We start from the raw sequence: 17,529 nt of genomic DNA on the forward strand, positions 1-17,529 counted from the left end.
GTTCATATCTGGTGACTGGGCTGGCCAATCCTGGAGCACCTTGACCTTCTTTGCTTTCAGGAACTTTGATGTGGAGGCTGAAGTATGAGAAGGTGCGCTATCCTGCTGAAGAATTTGGCCTCTCCTGTGGTTTGTAATGTAATGGGCAGAAAAATCTCTTGACACCTCAGGCTGAAGATGTTGCATCCACTCTGCAGATCTCTCTCAAGCCTCCATACTGAATGTAACCTCAAACCATGATTTTTCCTTCATCAAACATGACTGATTCCTATGAGAATCTTGGGTCTATGCGGGTTCCAATAGGTCTCCTGCAGTATTTGTGATGATTGGGATGCAGTTCAACAGATGATTCATCAGAAAAATCTACCTCAGGGGCTGCAGACAGGACAGCTCTGTCTTGAACTCATTTTGGACTTGCAGACTGTAAGACTTCTTGAAGATGCTGTTTGACTGCAGAACAACCAACATGTCTAAATAAAGAGATTCTGCTTGAAACGAGTCTCCTGGACTGGGGTCTCATTTACCAACACCTTACACACAATTAATGCTCTTAAAATATAACCAGAGTCCAGACTTTGAGAAACCCCAGCCTACAGTCTCACCGTTGAAATCATGGCTGCTGTAGATGCAGTGTGAAGCACAGAGAGAAAAAAACAATCTATCATTGTTTTCTGGAGTTTAACTTCAGCAATGTTTCCCAGGAGTTTGCTTTGCGAGGTTCTGGAACAGTTCAGCTCTTTACGGTGAGTCTGATTCATCAACAGTATATACAGGTCACAATAATATTCAACAGTGAGCTTGTGCATAGCAGATGGAGTTGACAATGCCTTCATTATTCTTCAGGCACAGCATCTGCTTCTCCCGACTAGTCTTGCATTCCAAATTAAAGAGAAATGTTGTTGGCCTATCACTGTCTCTAACGTGGGTGAAGCGTGCCCTAACTACGACCCACAGTGCTATATCTTCCAGTACAAGCTTAGCTGGTGCTTCCGTTCAACAGGAGCGGCCTGAAAAACAAGTCTGCTCAACAACAGCTTTTTGCCCTTGACTGGAAAAACATAACTCCCATGACTCTTCCTATTCATTTTGGTGCTTTGTGTTTAACGAGATGAATACTGGAGACAAAACACCAATATCGGAGCCGTCTCACCGTCGTAGCTTATTTTGCTCTGTAGGAATTTTGCATTAAAATGCCAAAAGGAGGTTTTATTACCCTGCATAATGCATAATCAACGGCGATCTTCTTACGATCCAAGAGAGAATCAGGAGTTATAGCGGCGCTACACACTTTATTTCTTGTGCTATATGGGGTATAAAATCTGTCCAGCCTTGCAGCTCCGCCCTCTGAGAATTTCACCCAGGTGGACTGCCTAACTGATAAGTTTTATCCCATAGAAAATCTACCAATGCAATAATGCTGGACAAAACAGCTGTCGTCTTTTTTCCCCTATCAGCAGCCGAAACAGCAGCACAATTTCTCTCAGTTCTTATTAGTATAATGTCCTCTGATCTACCGATTCTTCAAACGTGGGCCTGCTCAGTAAACACCTAGACCCTAAAATGAAGTGAACATGGCAGTACCGCCCACAACAGAGTAAACACTTTGGTTCTTATGAATCTTGGACATGATTTTCATCCTCAAAGTAGTGCAAAACAACAACACTACACCTGTACTAATACAAAAGCCCTGACGGCAATCGTAACTCCCCCCCTTCACCACAATCCCAGTAAACCTCATTACTCTGATCACTGTGGGTTTCTTGCAGAAAAAACTACTCCAACTTGCAGGAAAAGTATTCCATTTTAAATTAATGAGCTCTGAAACCAGAGCTCATTTGCTTCTGTCTCTGAGCCCATTTACGATTGCAGATCCTCTAAGTAAAGCCGCCATGAGAAAGGGAATTGGTAGCATAAGAACAAAAGGAAAGAAACAGAGGATGGAAATAAAGCCACAGTTAAGATTATTTAAAGCCATAGAATACAGTATATATTTGATCTTTGTACTTGCTTATGCTTAGCTTATGATTTCACGCTCGTCTTGTAGCTGTCAGATGCATGTAAGGCAAAATGCTTGCGATATAAAATCAGAATAAATAAACCAGGTGCAGAATCAAATTAGCAAACTCACTGGATATGTAAAAGTAAAATATCCTTTCATTAAGCAGTTCCTTGTCTTATGCCAACAATACATATCATTATATAACATCAAACAATATATAATGTGTTATATAACAGCAAACCATATACATTATTACATGTAAAGTAAATAGTCTATTGACCTTATTCTTCAATACAGAAGTCGGCTCATTCTTTTCACAATTGTTTTAGAACTGCTTAGGAGAAATAACTAGGAATAATAAACAGCAGAAAATGGTCAAATGACTTGCTCTACATACAAGTGTGTTCATGACAATACATTAAAAGTAGATTAACACAATTTAGCAAATATCATTTTGCAAAATCAAGCAGCATAACGTCTAAAATCTATGGAAGTGAATGAGAGCGGAAGTCTCCAGCCAAAAAGATTCCAATGGCATCGTCTGCTTGATGTACATTTTAAATCATTCATGTTTAAAAGCGCGAACGAGACCGCATGCTTCTGTGTGTGTGTGTGTGTGTGTGCGCGCATAGCCTCGGAGACGAGCAGAGCACACACATCTAACGCCATCTTAATGCGAGCGCTTTGATGGTCAAAAACATGCACATTTATGTCAGAGCGCGGCGTTTAGTAAATATTCATATTAACCCTCATTTGTATAATAAACAAACAAGTTTAGAATTAAAAGACATGTGAAAGTGAAACCAGATCAGAGCCGCACTATTCTTAAAGTGACAGCGCGCAATATTCCTCCAGTTGCCTGTTTTTATTATGAACAACAAATGGAGAAAATCCCTCACTGCTCTTGACTGAAGGACTTTTGTAGCTGAAGTTTTTTTTTCTTACAGTGAAGATGCTTAAAGCACAGTTTGTTTCATATTTTTATTCTATTGTATTTATTTCCCTTTCCTTATTTACAGGGAGGAAAATAACTGCATATATATACAGTTAAAGTCAGAATTATTAGCTCTCCTGAATTATTAGCGACCCTTTGCCCCCAATTTCTGTTTAATGCAAAGATTTATTTTCAACGCATTTTTAAACATAACAGATTTAATAACGCATTTCTAATAACTGATTTATTTTATCTTTGCTATGATGTAAAGTATATTATATTTTACTAGATATTTTTCAAGATACTAGTATTCAGCTTAAAGTGACATTCAAAGGCTTAATTAGGGTAATTAGGCAAGTCATTGTATAACAGTAGTTTCTTCTGCAGACAATCAAAAATATATTTTGCTTAAAGGGGCTAATAATTTTGAACTATTAAAATAGGTTTCATAATATTTGAACCTGCTTTTATTCTAGCCGAAATGAAACAAATAAGCCTTTCTCCAGAAGAAAATAATATTATAGGATATAATGTGAATAATACTGTGTTAAACATAATTTGGGAAATATTTATATATATAAAACAAATTCACAGGAGGGGAATAATTTTGACTTCAACTGATAATCGTTTTGAATAATCGTGATTACAATTATGACCAAAATAATCGTGATTATAATTTTTCCCATAATCGAGCAGCCCTAGTGGGTGAGCAACATAGTGTCAAATATGAACAAACCCAAAGTTGGATACATTTTTTCAATTAAATTTAAATGACACGTTTATCCCAATGGTTGGGTGTTACGTCTATATGACGTTATACAGCTTGGGGATTGTTGTTTCGGTTTTGCTGGTTTTGGTTTGCGTTTATAGGATATGCGGGTTGGCTGTGTTGGATGTCAGTCAATCGACACATGCACTGACGTGCGATGATGCAATTGAGAAGAGCCCCAATCGTTGCGCTGCAAGACGGTGGGACACTATATAAGGAAAACGCAGCATCAGTTCGGGATAGCCGGCATTTTGTGTGAACTTGAGCTGTGTTTGACATTTGTTTTCTGTGTGCGTTTCTTCCCCTTTTGTTGGTGCGCTGTGTTTGACATGTAATACTGAAACGTTTTTCTTTCAAACTCTTTTGAGAACTCTTTTGAGTGTGAACATCGTATCTGTGTATTATTGTAGATGGAGGACAGGAAATAGGTAAGCTCTGTCACGTAATATACAGGGCACACACGCAGCATTCTTCTAGTTTTTTTTTCTTATTATTTCTTATGCCTACTTTTGTGTGAAATTTTATTTTTCTATAAGCATTTAAATATCCACAGCTTGTTTATAATAAACAAGTTCACTTAAATACCACTTTCGTGTCTTGTTGTTCCTCATCTATTATAAATGGCAGCAATAATTACAACTAGCTTAATGTTTTCCTTTTTATTCCCCCTCGACCACAAAAAAATAACAGAAGGGATGTAACGTTGGGTTTGTCCATATTTGACCCAACGCAGGATTAAAACAACCCAGTAAGTCCAAGCTTTGAGTCACAAATGCATTGGTGAAAGAAAAAGAAAACATATATTGCACTGGTATATAAATACCATTTTATAATGATAAAATGTGACTCTGACCCCAGCAAATAACATCTAAATAAAACTACATTTTCATTATAAAAATGCATTTTTAGTTCCCCTTAAGGCTGATTCATACTTCTGCATCAAGCACCTGTGTATGGTCCGTGTGAGGCCCTCATGAGGTCACATACCCCTCGCCATGACTGACGCGCACCTCTCAAAAAATGTAACTACCTGTACATGCTGCAACGACGCAAAGTGCAAGCTCTGTGATTGGTTGGCTTGGTAGCTGTGACGAGTGTGGGTGGTGCTGAGAGCCGCAAGCTCGATGGAGCGAGTGATTACAAGTGTTGAGTCCCGTGAAGGAGACCCAGATGGAAATTTTTGTGTTGTGTTTATCTTATGATTAATGTTGTTGCACGTTCCCACCTCTGAATGAGTGAGTTTTAGTTACTTTAAGGTAGTGTTCAGAAAAAAACAAAACACCATTGATACAGAGGAACATAACATAACCTACTGTCAGCTAGTGTTTCAGAAGTGTTATTGCAGAGCAACACAAACAGCACGCAGAAGTATAAATGCACGGCTACACACAAGGCATGAGCCGTGGGTCACGCCGATCTCTCAGTGCAGAAGTATAAACCAGCCCTTACTCCACAATGAATCCTTCAACCAGTATTCAGAACAGAAAAAGGACTCAAAACAAACTGAAATTATGCTGGCATAAACATTTATAATAAACATCAGACCTAATCAAATTATTACATGCAGAACTGAAAGGAAACCACAGCACACAACCTAATCTTTCTCTCTCTCTCTCTCTCTCTCTCTCTCTCTCTCTCTCTCTCTCTCTCTCTCTCTCTCTCTCTCTCTCTCTCTCTCACAAAAAGTACAAATCTAAAAAGAAAAGATCTACAGTATATCTTTCCCCTTTGGGTTTTTCAAAGAAATATCAACAGCCTCATTCATGTGAGAACAACTTATCTTCCTCTAGTTCAGAAAGATCTGACACATCAGTCTAACATTTGTCATCCCCTCATCAGGCACCTGTAACAGCTTGCCATCAACACCTGCTTCTCCTAGCACATTCCCACCCTATATCATTCACAGCACGACACTTCTTCGTTCTTTAAATTCAGATGCTAAACAGATTTTATACTCACCTCTTCCTGCCCTTTTTGTTCCTTTTCACCATATGATCATGTGGGTTTTTTGTCTCATGTTTCGGACTCTGTATGCTGTCACTGTAACCGCAGACTCCCATTCCCAATAGTCCTCTAAACACTGGTTAGCTGCTTGCTTAGACATCTTCATGGTGAGAACACATGTCTGGTTTCTTTTATATATGAAGAGAAAAGGAAAAAAAAAAGAGAATTAACTTCAATCTTAAATATCTCGTGATTTTTTAAATATTTGTTTGTTGTTCTGAACTCAGAATGAGTCAAAAAGATGCTCTGTGGAAAATGACAGCACGCCACAGATGCTCTTGATAAAGATTAAGCTGTATTTAACCCGGAACCTTTCCTCAGCATTTGCACAGCACATTTCAGCACAGATTGTTTTGCAAACACAACACATTGTAAAGCAGGCTTATAGCATATAGAAGCTGTTATTTGAGGATTGGGCATTGCACTGCAAACTATATTCGACCTAACAGGAAACCCACAGGCCGTGCAAGAGGAAAAGCTCTAATAAACCTTGGGAAAATATATATGTAGTATGCAACCTGGAGGCCAAAAAAACATTACGAAATCAACCTAACGAAAGTATGCAGCTGCGACTGCTAGGCCAGTGGTTTGTGTGAATATACTTAAAGCATTAGTTCACTACAGTGCCATAGTTAAAACATTAGTTTTATCAAAAAAGAAATAGCTGTTATTAATTACCTTCATGTTTTTACAGCACACAAAGGTGTTTCTGAAGCTACATATAATTACAGTTGAAACACTAGCTATGTTTCCATTCACCTATTTTTATGCGCATTTTGGAGATGCGCATAAAAAACTCAGTTGATGGAAACGCCAAGATGAGCATACATTTAGAAAATTTGCATTAAAAATGTATGCGCATAACTTAGTAGGGTAACTTTAAACTACGATGAAAACACTTTTACCGAACAAATTCCAGTATGCTCATTAAAAAAGTCTCTTATAGGAGATCATGTGATGATAAAAATAACTGTGAATGGACAAACCAGCAGGCTGAGCACACTGTAGAACATCTGAAGTGGTATTTTGGTCATTCTAAAATGCCTTAACCGTTTCAGTATTAGTGTTATTATATTATTAATTACATCCAGAATCAAGAGCATCTGTGCTCCATGTCTCATGCGTTCAAACGCCACTACGTATTCATTGCGTGTCAGCATTGTCTTCTGAGGCGCAAGTAATTTGTCAAAGAGGAAAAGATTCACACAGCTTCTCCTACTTCAATAAATTCTGTTTTTACTGTTGATATTTGGCACCAGTTAATTACGAAGTGACGATTTTGTTCTCTTTGACTCATTGGATGGAAACGCTGCTTTATTCGCACGTCTTTTATGCAATATTCCAGTTTTGCGCATAAACTTTATTTACATCTTTGGATGGAAACATAGCTACTGACGTCACATGGAATGTTTTTGGTTCCTTTTCTAGACAGGACTGTTGCTGTCTATGGAGGGTCGGAGGGCTCTAGGATTTCATCTAAAATGCCTTAATTTGTGATCTGAAGATGAACAAAAGGACTCAAGGAATTGGAATGACATGAGGGTGATTAATCATTGAGAGAATTTAACTCAACTCAACTTTCAACCAACCACAATGGGTACCAAAATGCTGTACATAAAAACACATAATACATGCAAACATACAAGAAACTAATACATGAACTCACGACACATGATTAAAAGCTAAAGAAAATAAGTGTTTTCAGTGACCTCTGAAAAGTCTCAAAAGTAGGAGAGTGGAAGATCGTTCCAAAGTCTTGGAGCTGTTACTGAAAAAGCTCCATCACCTCAACATTTCAAGCGTTATCGCAGAATTGTGATTTTCGATCCTTAGAGCAAAGAGATCTCATGGGTTGGTGTATATCAATTAGCTCAGAAATATACTCATGGGCCAGGCCATGGAGGGATTTAAAAACATTCAACAGTACTTTGTACCATTTTTTACCCTTGTAATTTACACTTTAAAGGTTTAGTTCACTCTAAATGTAATTTTTGTTATGATTTAATACCCCTCATATCATTGCAAACAAACTCATATAGATATGTTAACTTTCGAACACAATTGAAGATCAAATCTGAGAGATTTTTTATCCTCCACTAAAAGTCTGTTCATGACACTTCAAAATGAAGAGATCCTAATATAACTTCTCTCATTCACTGATCATTGAAAAACAAAAGCTTAAATTAAAACTATTCATCACACAGAACAGTCATGTTTCAGGTCCAAGGTTAAACCGAATGATTATTACGGAGTTTTATTTTAAAATGTCTTTATGAACATTTTAAAGATTCTGAATTGAGGGGTGAATCGACTTTCAGTGGAAAGGCAGCACCTGACAAGATGTAATTAAAGTGATCTTCATTTGTGTTCTGAAGATGAACACAAGTATTAAGAGTGACTGAAAGATGGCAAGATTTGATTTGGAATTGATTGGCTCATGGAAACTGCATGTTGTAAACTAAATGAACAACAGTCTCGGGAGAGTGACAGGCTGCTGGTGGGGAAATTGAAACCCATTGCTCGGCTCTTCACATGTTTAAACATAAAATAAGGTCCACAGATAAATCATTCTTAACAAACACTATATACATTTAGCTTTGAGAGAGATTGAAATCAGATCTAATGCATTTCTCAAAAGAAATGTACAAAATCAATGATGTTCAGAAAGAAATTCCTATGTTCGCATACATGTAGATCATGTTTTAAAGGAATAGTTCTCGTTATTTACTCTCTCTCTCTCTCTCTCTCTCTCTCTCTCTCTCTCTCTCTCTCTCTTTCAAGTGGTTTCAAACCTCTATTCAGTTGAACACAAAAGAAGATATTTTGAAGAAAGCTGAAAACTTGTAACCATTGACTTCCATAGTGGGAAAAATAAATACTATTCTACTCAATAGATACAGGTTTTCAGCTTTCATAGACTATTTACTTTTGTGTACAACGTATGAAGAAACTAATAAAGGTTTGGAACAAGTAAAGGGTCAATAAATGATGACAGAATTTACATTTTTGGGTGAACTATACCTTTAAGCTAAATTCTGAAACATCTTACACAATGAAAGTCTGGTGATCCAGTATGGTTGTATAAAAGCTGTTAATATTTCTGATATTCCAAATGGCCACTAGCTGAAAAAAAACATGCACAGAGCATCTTCCAGCAAGAGTTAACTCCTGAAACCAACCAACCGTGACTCATGGTGTGAGTGCAACAAAGCATTGTTGCTCATTTGACATATGAAGCGTTCATTTGCATATGCAGTGTCCTCCAAAAGTTTTGATCAAGGCAAAGTGGGCTTCAGAACAATAGCAGAATAAATATTTCTGCTGATAAAGATGAATGCAACACAAACTAAAATAAATTCAGAATATAGAAAGACTTTTTATGTATTGATTTTGGTTGTACTTCTAAAACATCTTTATGAGACATCTCTAAACTACAGTATGTTCACTCAGACGTTGTAGATAGTAATTGGTATGTGGTGTATACAATCCTTAACATGACATACTGAAAGCAGTTCAATGAAATCAATTGAGCTCATAAAAAGTTACAAAAAAAGGCTGGAAAAGGAACAAGAAGAAAACGAGGAGTATAAACACAAGACTAATGGGTTAGGGGTAACATGATATAAACCAACCAAATGGCCTATGGCACAAAATAAAAGACATGATGGAGGAATGTAACCAAACAGCATGACACTTAACTAGCTATCAATCAATGTCTAAAGTTGTGCAGACACAATAATCTTCATAAATAAAGAAATAAAATGGCTTCCAGTAATCAGGACATCACAGCTGCAAGCCTGACTGTGACTAGTTGATTTCCATTACTAGGAAATCAAACAGAAAATCAGTTTGGGAAAAAGGGATTTTTCAGATATTTCAGCATGCTTTTTACAGGTTTTGTAAAACTGGATTCATTTTGAGAATTGTGTGCAACACCTCCACTACAGCTTGGCAATAAAAAATTAAGACAAACTTGAAATCAGTCAAGTCATGCCCCTAAGACATTCATTTCACAAGAATTAAATAAAACTGCTTCAAACGAGTGCATGTTTGAAATAAAACAGCTTAATTTAATTCTCTCATTAGTCCTATGAAGTCCCATACATCATTATTCTCAATCACTCATAGTGATCAGTGCTTAATTTAAAGGCTTAACTAGGTTAATTAGGTTAACTAGGCAAGTTAGGTTAATTCGGCAAGTCATTGGACAACAGTGGTTTATTCTGTAGGCAATCAAAAATATACATATTAAGGGGGCGAATAATACTGACCTTAAGCTTAAATGTTTTTTATTATTAAAATTGCTTTTATTGCAGACAAACTAAAAATATAAATGTATAAAACATAAAAAATAAACATCATATGTAAAATATTTGGAAAACAAAAAACTGACACGAAGGCTAATAATTTTGCATTTAACAGATGAAAACAACAGCCGTTATTTAATCTAGATTTAAAAAAAAAACATTATTATTAGTTCCCACAACATGCCAGTTGGTTTAGACTCCATGGAATTATGATTTCAATGTATTACAGTTACTTTTAACTCATTAGCCTCATTAACAACACAGAAACATTTAAGCTTCATTTTTAATACAAAGTTTTGCATTTGTTAAGCTAAAAATATATAATATTTTTTTATTGTTATCTGAAGATGAAATCAAACATACTCATTTTAAAAACCTTTTTGTGTTTAAGATTGCTGAAATTACAGATAAAAAAATTAAACATTAACAGTGCAATGAAAAATGTAAAGGGATAGTGCACCCAAAAATGTTAAATCTGTCATTATTTACTCACCTTTTACATGTCTTGAACCTTTATGAGTTTCTTCTGTTGAACACAAAATATATTTCGAAGAAAGAAACCTGTAACCACTGACAGTACATTTTTTTATTTTTTAATATATCATAGTATTGTGTGTGTGTGTGTGTGTGTGTGTGTGTGTGTGTGTTCAAATAAGGTAAGAAACTCATAAAGGTTTGGAATCACTTGAGGGAGAAAAAACAGTGAGTAAATTTTCATTTTTGGGTGAACTGTACCTTTAAGTGTATCAAAGTGTAGCGTTCAGTTCGGGGCTGCTGTTATTCATACAAAATAAACAATACACATTTCTTCTGCTTAATCAATTAGCATTTTTGTGATGGAAAATTAATATTATAATAGTTAAACGTCCCATGATGTGCTTTGAAATGTGCGTTTTTTATTCAATGTTTGACGTAATCTCAACCGAAACATGAAGAGAGAGTGAGACAATGTAGCTCCACCCCAATAGCATTTTGTTTTTATCACAGCTCAACCAGTTAGAGTAATTGAGCTCAAGTGCATCAAATTAAATACAAATGAGAAGCGTCTTGAAGAGGGCGGGGTATGTCAGATAGTAGAGAGCATTTAATTGGTTGTGATTTGATGAGAAACTGAAGTATGAGGTGACGTGTCTAAAATCGTTGATCCATTTGGGCGGAAGTGACAAACTACAAGCTTGACTTGTTGATATCAGTTTTATATCTTCTAAATGTGAATTTTGTCACCGTTTTGGACTACACTAGCTTAGAGATATCTTAAAATTGAACAACACTAATACTAACATCTAAAAGACTTTATTTTAATTTCATGAGACCTTTAATAACAACAACAATATTATATTATGTGTCTACTGGGGATGCTCTGATCGATCAGCCAAAGATCAATATCAGTCGATAATCACATTTAATGACTCGATCGGTATTCTGTCAATCTGACTGATCTCATAAACTGATTGCAGGTGTTTGTTTATGAGTTTACAAGCAGAGGAAGACACATGTGCGCTCCTGTATATTATACATAGCCTACAGCAGCCACAACATGAGGAGGTAAATGATGCATGGGGGTGTGAGCAATCAATGATCTTGCGTCACAACAGCTAAAATATATACAGATGCAACCATTGTATTTGCAGTGTTTTGAGCTGCTGTGACATAAGCGGAGCGATCGTCCCTATCTAGTGTCTCATTCAACCATATGACCTCTCCTGAAAGTTGCACGAGTCTCCTGCATATTCGAAGTGGCTCCTCGATCCCCAAGAATTTGTTAAATACCTGGAAAATCATGGCGACAAGAGTGAATGAGCAAGAGAACAGCTCGCGAGAGGCACATCGATGTTCTAAGCATTACATTTGCTAGGTTAAATGAATAGAGCTGTAAAGATACTGCAAGTGCAACCCCCCTCCCCCTCTCTCTCTTATTGAGAGATCTGCGGTCAATAGTTGGAGACGAGCAAAATATTTTAATGTTCTTGCATGCATTTAGGTCTTTTTTACATATAACATCAAATATGCAGTCCAAACTTTTTCTTGATTGAGACATGTTGAATTCTTCATTCATCATTTGCAATGTTTACAAATTGCATTGTTTGTATTTTTTCTTACTAATTTTTATATCTGTGTTATATTATCTTATGTTTAGCTTCTTCTGGCCATGACATGTCCACACTAAATGGTTAAAAGAGATGTGTTTAATTAATTTGCCATGGGTAATTAATTTAATTAATTGGGTAATATTTAACAATAACTAGAAAATGTTGCTTTAACTCATACACTGAAAAATGACTTCTGCAAAATTGTTGCAAACTATTTATATAGGTTGGATTTAAACAAACAAATTAAATTTGTTAATGTTTAATTTAATTTGTTTGTTTAAATTCAGCCCAAAAAATTGTTCACAATCACTTAATTTAAAAAAAGTAGTAAATGCAAGGAATCATCTTTGAATATTTTTTTCAGTGTATTAACTAATGCAGTATCATTTGTAACATTTAATCATGAACTTATTACAGTAAAAACATAAACAAGTTTGATGCGAAAAACACTAGTCGAGCTGCTTCTGCCTTTACCTTGATTTGCTCGCAATGCTTATCTATCTGTCAAAAGATACTTTTATATTTTAGAAGTATGATACATTTACAACATTTAATTGAATCATTTAAGTTCAGTTGACTTTTTTGTAGCTTAGAAAATAAAAGAAATAAACAAAATGTTACCTTAATTTCGAAATGTCGATCTCTGTCATAGGAATTCGCCCAAACCACCTTCTCATCATGCTCCCTCTCTTTCAGATGGGAGATGGCCCTACTTTGGGCCATACTTGTCAACCCTCCAATTTTTCCCAGGATTTTTTTCAGTCTTTCTCTGAAGGGTGGCAATAAACATTAAAGAGCCGATCCTCCCTATACACAACCCATACCGCCGAACCACCAGGAGCCGTCCCTTGCTCTTAAATGTGAGTCTGTTCTGTGCTTTTGTTTTATTTAAGCATGAAAACACTTTGAAATAAATATAAAAATGGAGGGATTCCCTTCCTTTCCATTACAGGTGCCATCGCCCTTCCTTTGCAAGCCTCAAAACATCATATAGCAGTGCGTGACTGTCAGTTGACCCGCTTCATAGTGATAAATAGACGCTGTTTCCCAAATGGACTCTGTACAGGCGATTTGAAGCGGAGCGAAAGTCTGGGTTTTGGGTGAGTGTCTAATTGGACATATACACATAATTAATAATAATAACATCTAAAGATGTCGATCTTGCTGTGTTTTTTTTTCAAACACAACTTATTTTGTCCTAAATGAGCATAAACAGTTAGGAAAGCAATCGAATGCTTTCATTATAATGTTAGATGTGTGCATTTTTAAAGTGAATCTGTTAATGTAATCAAACAAAAAATCCAAATAAATGACATTCATTCTTTGCTCTTTAATCAGAATGTGTAAGTTATTCAGTGAAGAAAAGATTAATGATATTTGATAACTTGATTCTATTTCTTTATAATAGCTATTAATATTAATGAGCTAAACTGTTTGCTAATTTATTTGCTGCTAATGTATACTGTTTATTTTTTTCTTTTGTAAATAATTATAGTAAAACATATTACTGTTTAACTGCTTATTTACAATGAAACAGCTCCAGAAGAACAGACTTAGTAATTTGGTGATTTTTTTTGGGTGGGTGGGTAGTGGTGGTGGGGGGTAGTCCCTTATTATGGTGGGCATATCCCTTATTTTCACATCCCAATGTTGACAGGTATGCTTTGAGCATCTCTGTTGTAGTAACTACAGCATGTTGTCAAGATCAAACTGCTGTCAAATTCCCACAAAAACAGCAAAAAACAATGTGTAATTTTTCACAATACTCAAATGCCACTCACCAAATGAAGCAAATTGTCACGGAAAGTCAATTATGAAAAAGTGCAGGCCAAGAGGGGAACAAAAGAGTGTAAAATCCCAGCAGCCAGCAGGTAGAAAGCTCTTACACACCCACTCCCAGCGTGAGCTCCATCAGTAAAGAGAGAGAGTCACTCTGTGGACACTCAGCAGGGTGGAACGATAACAAAGTTCATTTTTAATGACCGTTTTATCTCCTAATCAATTAACGTCTTTAATTAATGTGTTTACAACAGTGAGGAAAATCTAAGAGGCGGTGATGTCCCGGCAGCTGGATGGAGGAAGAATGCCAATCTGTGTTTGTGTGTGTGACGCGTTTGATAGCAGGTGTTGGTGACTGTGTGTCTGTGTGAAAGGAAGACGAGTGAGAGAAGCTAAATTAGAGCGAGAGTGGGAAAAAAATCAATCCTAAATTCTCTCATGCTGTTCCTCTTTTCATTATTTGATCCTTTATGAAGAGAAAATATTTTTAATGGAGCCAAGAGTGACAGTAAGACTCTTTTAGAACATAAGATGCAAACCCATTAAAACTCCTCTAAGCAAAAATCTCTCTCTCTCTCTTTCTCGCTCGCTCAGGGAAGTTCCGTTTTATTCAGTACAGTCCTATTGAATTATAGAGAGCTGTTCTAGTGTGAATACCATAATCACTCTTTCTGCGAGCCACACTGTATCTATTAAGTCAAGTACATCCTCATCTCTAAAAAGCCAGAGAAACAGGTGAGCTTGTCCACATCCTCTTGAGCATTTTAAATTCGCTAACTATGGCTGGGTTGAGTGGCGAGTGGTGTTGAATGTTGTTTTGGAGAGTATGGGCGCAGTTGTGCTGTGTTTGTGAGCAGAGATCATGCTTTTGTGTTTTTCGGAGAATCCAAAATCTGCATTTCCCACCTGCACACGGCACAGCTGCTCCAAAACCCGACACGGAAATAAATAAGCCACTGCCTCCGTCATACACTGCGCAGATTTAGGCCAAACCATCGGGTGTTGTTAGAATTCCTTGCAGCGCGCTGTGCAATATCGTCTGTTTATATTAAAACCGGCCCTTTATGGGAAAGAAATCTATTTGTGCGCTTGGTTTACAAAGCACAAACCGCTCTTTAAAAAGTTCAAAAATTGCTATTATGTTTAAAGTGCTGAAATGATGCTGGTACCCTGGTAGCCATTTACAATATTACCATCATTAATTAATGCCAAAGCTTTCTTCTCTCTTTCTTTCTAGCCCAGGAGAGATAACTGAACATTGAACATCATTAAATTCCTTTTTTTCTCCTTCAGAATTAGGCCATATGTAAATGACCACTCCCTGAGAGTGAGTGAGAGAGAACGGGAGCATGAAAGAAAGGAACAAAGGTCAGATCTTGAGACTTTAACTAAAATAAATATCCGTGATTCAGGGAAATGGTCAAGCACTGTAAACATACAGTGTGTATCATCTGTAAACACATATCAAATGCACATGGCTTGTGTGTGTGTGTGTGTGTGTGCGTGCGTGCGTGTGTGTGTGTGTGAGACAGAGAGAGAGAGAGAGAGAGAGAGAGAGAGAGAGAGAGAGAGAGAGTAAACAGAGAGCGATGTGTCTTTATTGATCATGTATTGGTTGACATTGACCACTGCGCTTTGTGGGAAAGACACTCCAGTGGCCGCAGGACTTCAGATAGAGATATGAGACAGCAGTGTACAAATAAAGAGGAGAGATTAGACGTGATGGAGGAAAAAGAAAAAGACTAGACAAAAATAACAACAAAAAAGACAAGATCAAGTGGAGACGAGGCCAGATAAGAAAAGATGAGAGGGAAGATGCAAGAGAGGTTTAACTAATTAAAATGACAAGAGATACATTAAGGAGAAATGAATGAGATCATTATTAAAAAGAGAGACAAGGTGAAACAAGGCAAACATAAAGAGACAGAGAACTCAAAATATAGATGGATGGATTGATGGATGGATGGATGGATGGATGGATGGATGGATGGATGGATGGATGGATGGATGGATGGATGGATGGATGGATGGGATAAATGGATGAAAAAATAATACAAAAAGAAGTATGGATGGATGGATTGATGGATGAAAAAAAGAAATAAGAAAATAAAAAAAAAATACGAAAAGGATGGATGGATGGATGGATGGATGGATGGATGGATGGGATAAATGGATGAAAAAATAATACAAAAAGAAGTATGGATGGATGGATTGATGGATGAAAAAAAAGAAATAAGAAAAATAAAAAAATAATACGAAAAGGATGGATGGATGGATGGATGGATGGATGGATGGATGGATTGAAAAAAAGAAATAAGATGAATAAAAAATAATACGAAAAGAAATATGGATGGATGGATGGATGGATGGATGGATGGAAAAAGACCAGCATAAATGGAAAAAATGGATGATGAATGAATGAATAGCACACCAAAAATATGGATAGAATAGATAAAGGATGGATGGGTGGAAAAAAGAAATAGTATGGATAAAAAATATTAAAAGAAGTATAAATGGATCGATGGATGGAAAATAGAAAAAAATAAGAACTGATAGACAGATGAAAAATAAATAAATCAATGAATGGATGGATGGGTGGGTGGATGGTTGGATGGGTGGATGGAAGGGTCGGTGGGTCTACTGATGGATGGATGGATGGATGGATGGATGGATGGATAGGAAAAAAGAAATAGAACGGACGAACAAAATAATATGAAAATAAGTATCGATGGATGGATGGATGAATGAAAAAAAGACCAACATGTATGGAAAAAAAAGGATGATGAATGAACGAATGGCACTCCAAAAAATACGGAGAGAAAAAATATAAGATGGATGGATTGAGGGATGGATGGATGTGAAAAAAGAAATAGGATGGATGAAAAATAATAAAAGAAGTATGAATGGATCGATGAATGGAAAATAGGAAAAATAAGAACTGACAGACAGAGTGGGTGGGTGGTTTGATGGATGAGAAAAAATAAATAGGATGGATGAAAAAATATTAAGATAAAAAGTATGGATGAATGGATAGAAAAAAGGGGAAATAAGAGCTGAGAGACAGATGAAAGAATGGATGGATGGATGAAAAAATATGGATGGATGAATGGATGGATGAATGGCTGGATAAATTGATGGATGGATGGGAAAGAAAAAAGATTTATGGATGGATGGATGGATGGATGGATGGATGGATGGATGGAAAAAAGAAAAATATGGATGGATGAAAAAAGGAAAAATATCAGGACTGACAATAAAAGATGGATGGTGTGTGAATGAATGGGTGTAAGAAAAGAAAGTCAGTATGAAACAATTGGAGATCAGAGAAAGACAGAAAAAGAGGAAGATGATGAGAAATACCTGTAAGAATGATGAAGTAAAACATAAAAGTAAAACAAGAGTATGATGCACAGCACGACTGTAGAAACAGAAAAAAGAGTGTTTTTGTCTCTTTGAAATGTGGAGTAGTGTCCAGATTCCATGGAAGAACAAGCTGAAGCATTAAACCACATCTCACTCTCACTCTAATTTATTCTAATAATACTATAATATACTGCTATTTCCTGTCTTCCATATATCACTTTTCTACCTCCCCCGTAAACGGTAAACATGATTTTGTCAAACAGAGTTTATTGCAGTTCAGGCAC

The sequence above is a fragment of the Danio aesculapii genome, chromosome 5 (genome assembly GCF_903798145.1).
Source record: "Danio aesculapii chromosome 5, fDanAes4.1, whole genome shotgun sequence".
Lineage (NCBI taxonomy): Eukaryota > Metazoa > Chordata > Actinopteri > Cypriniformes > Danionidae > Danio > Danio aesculapii.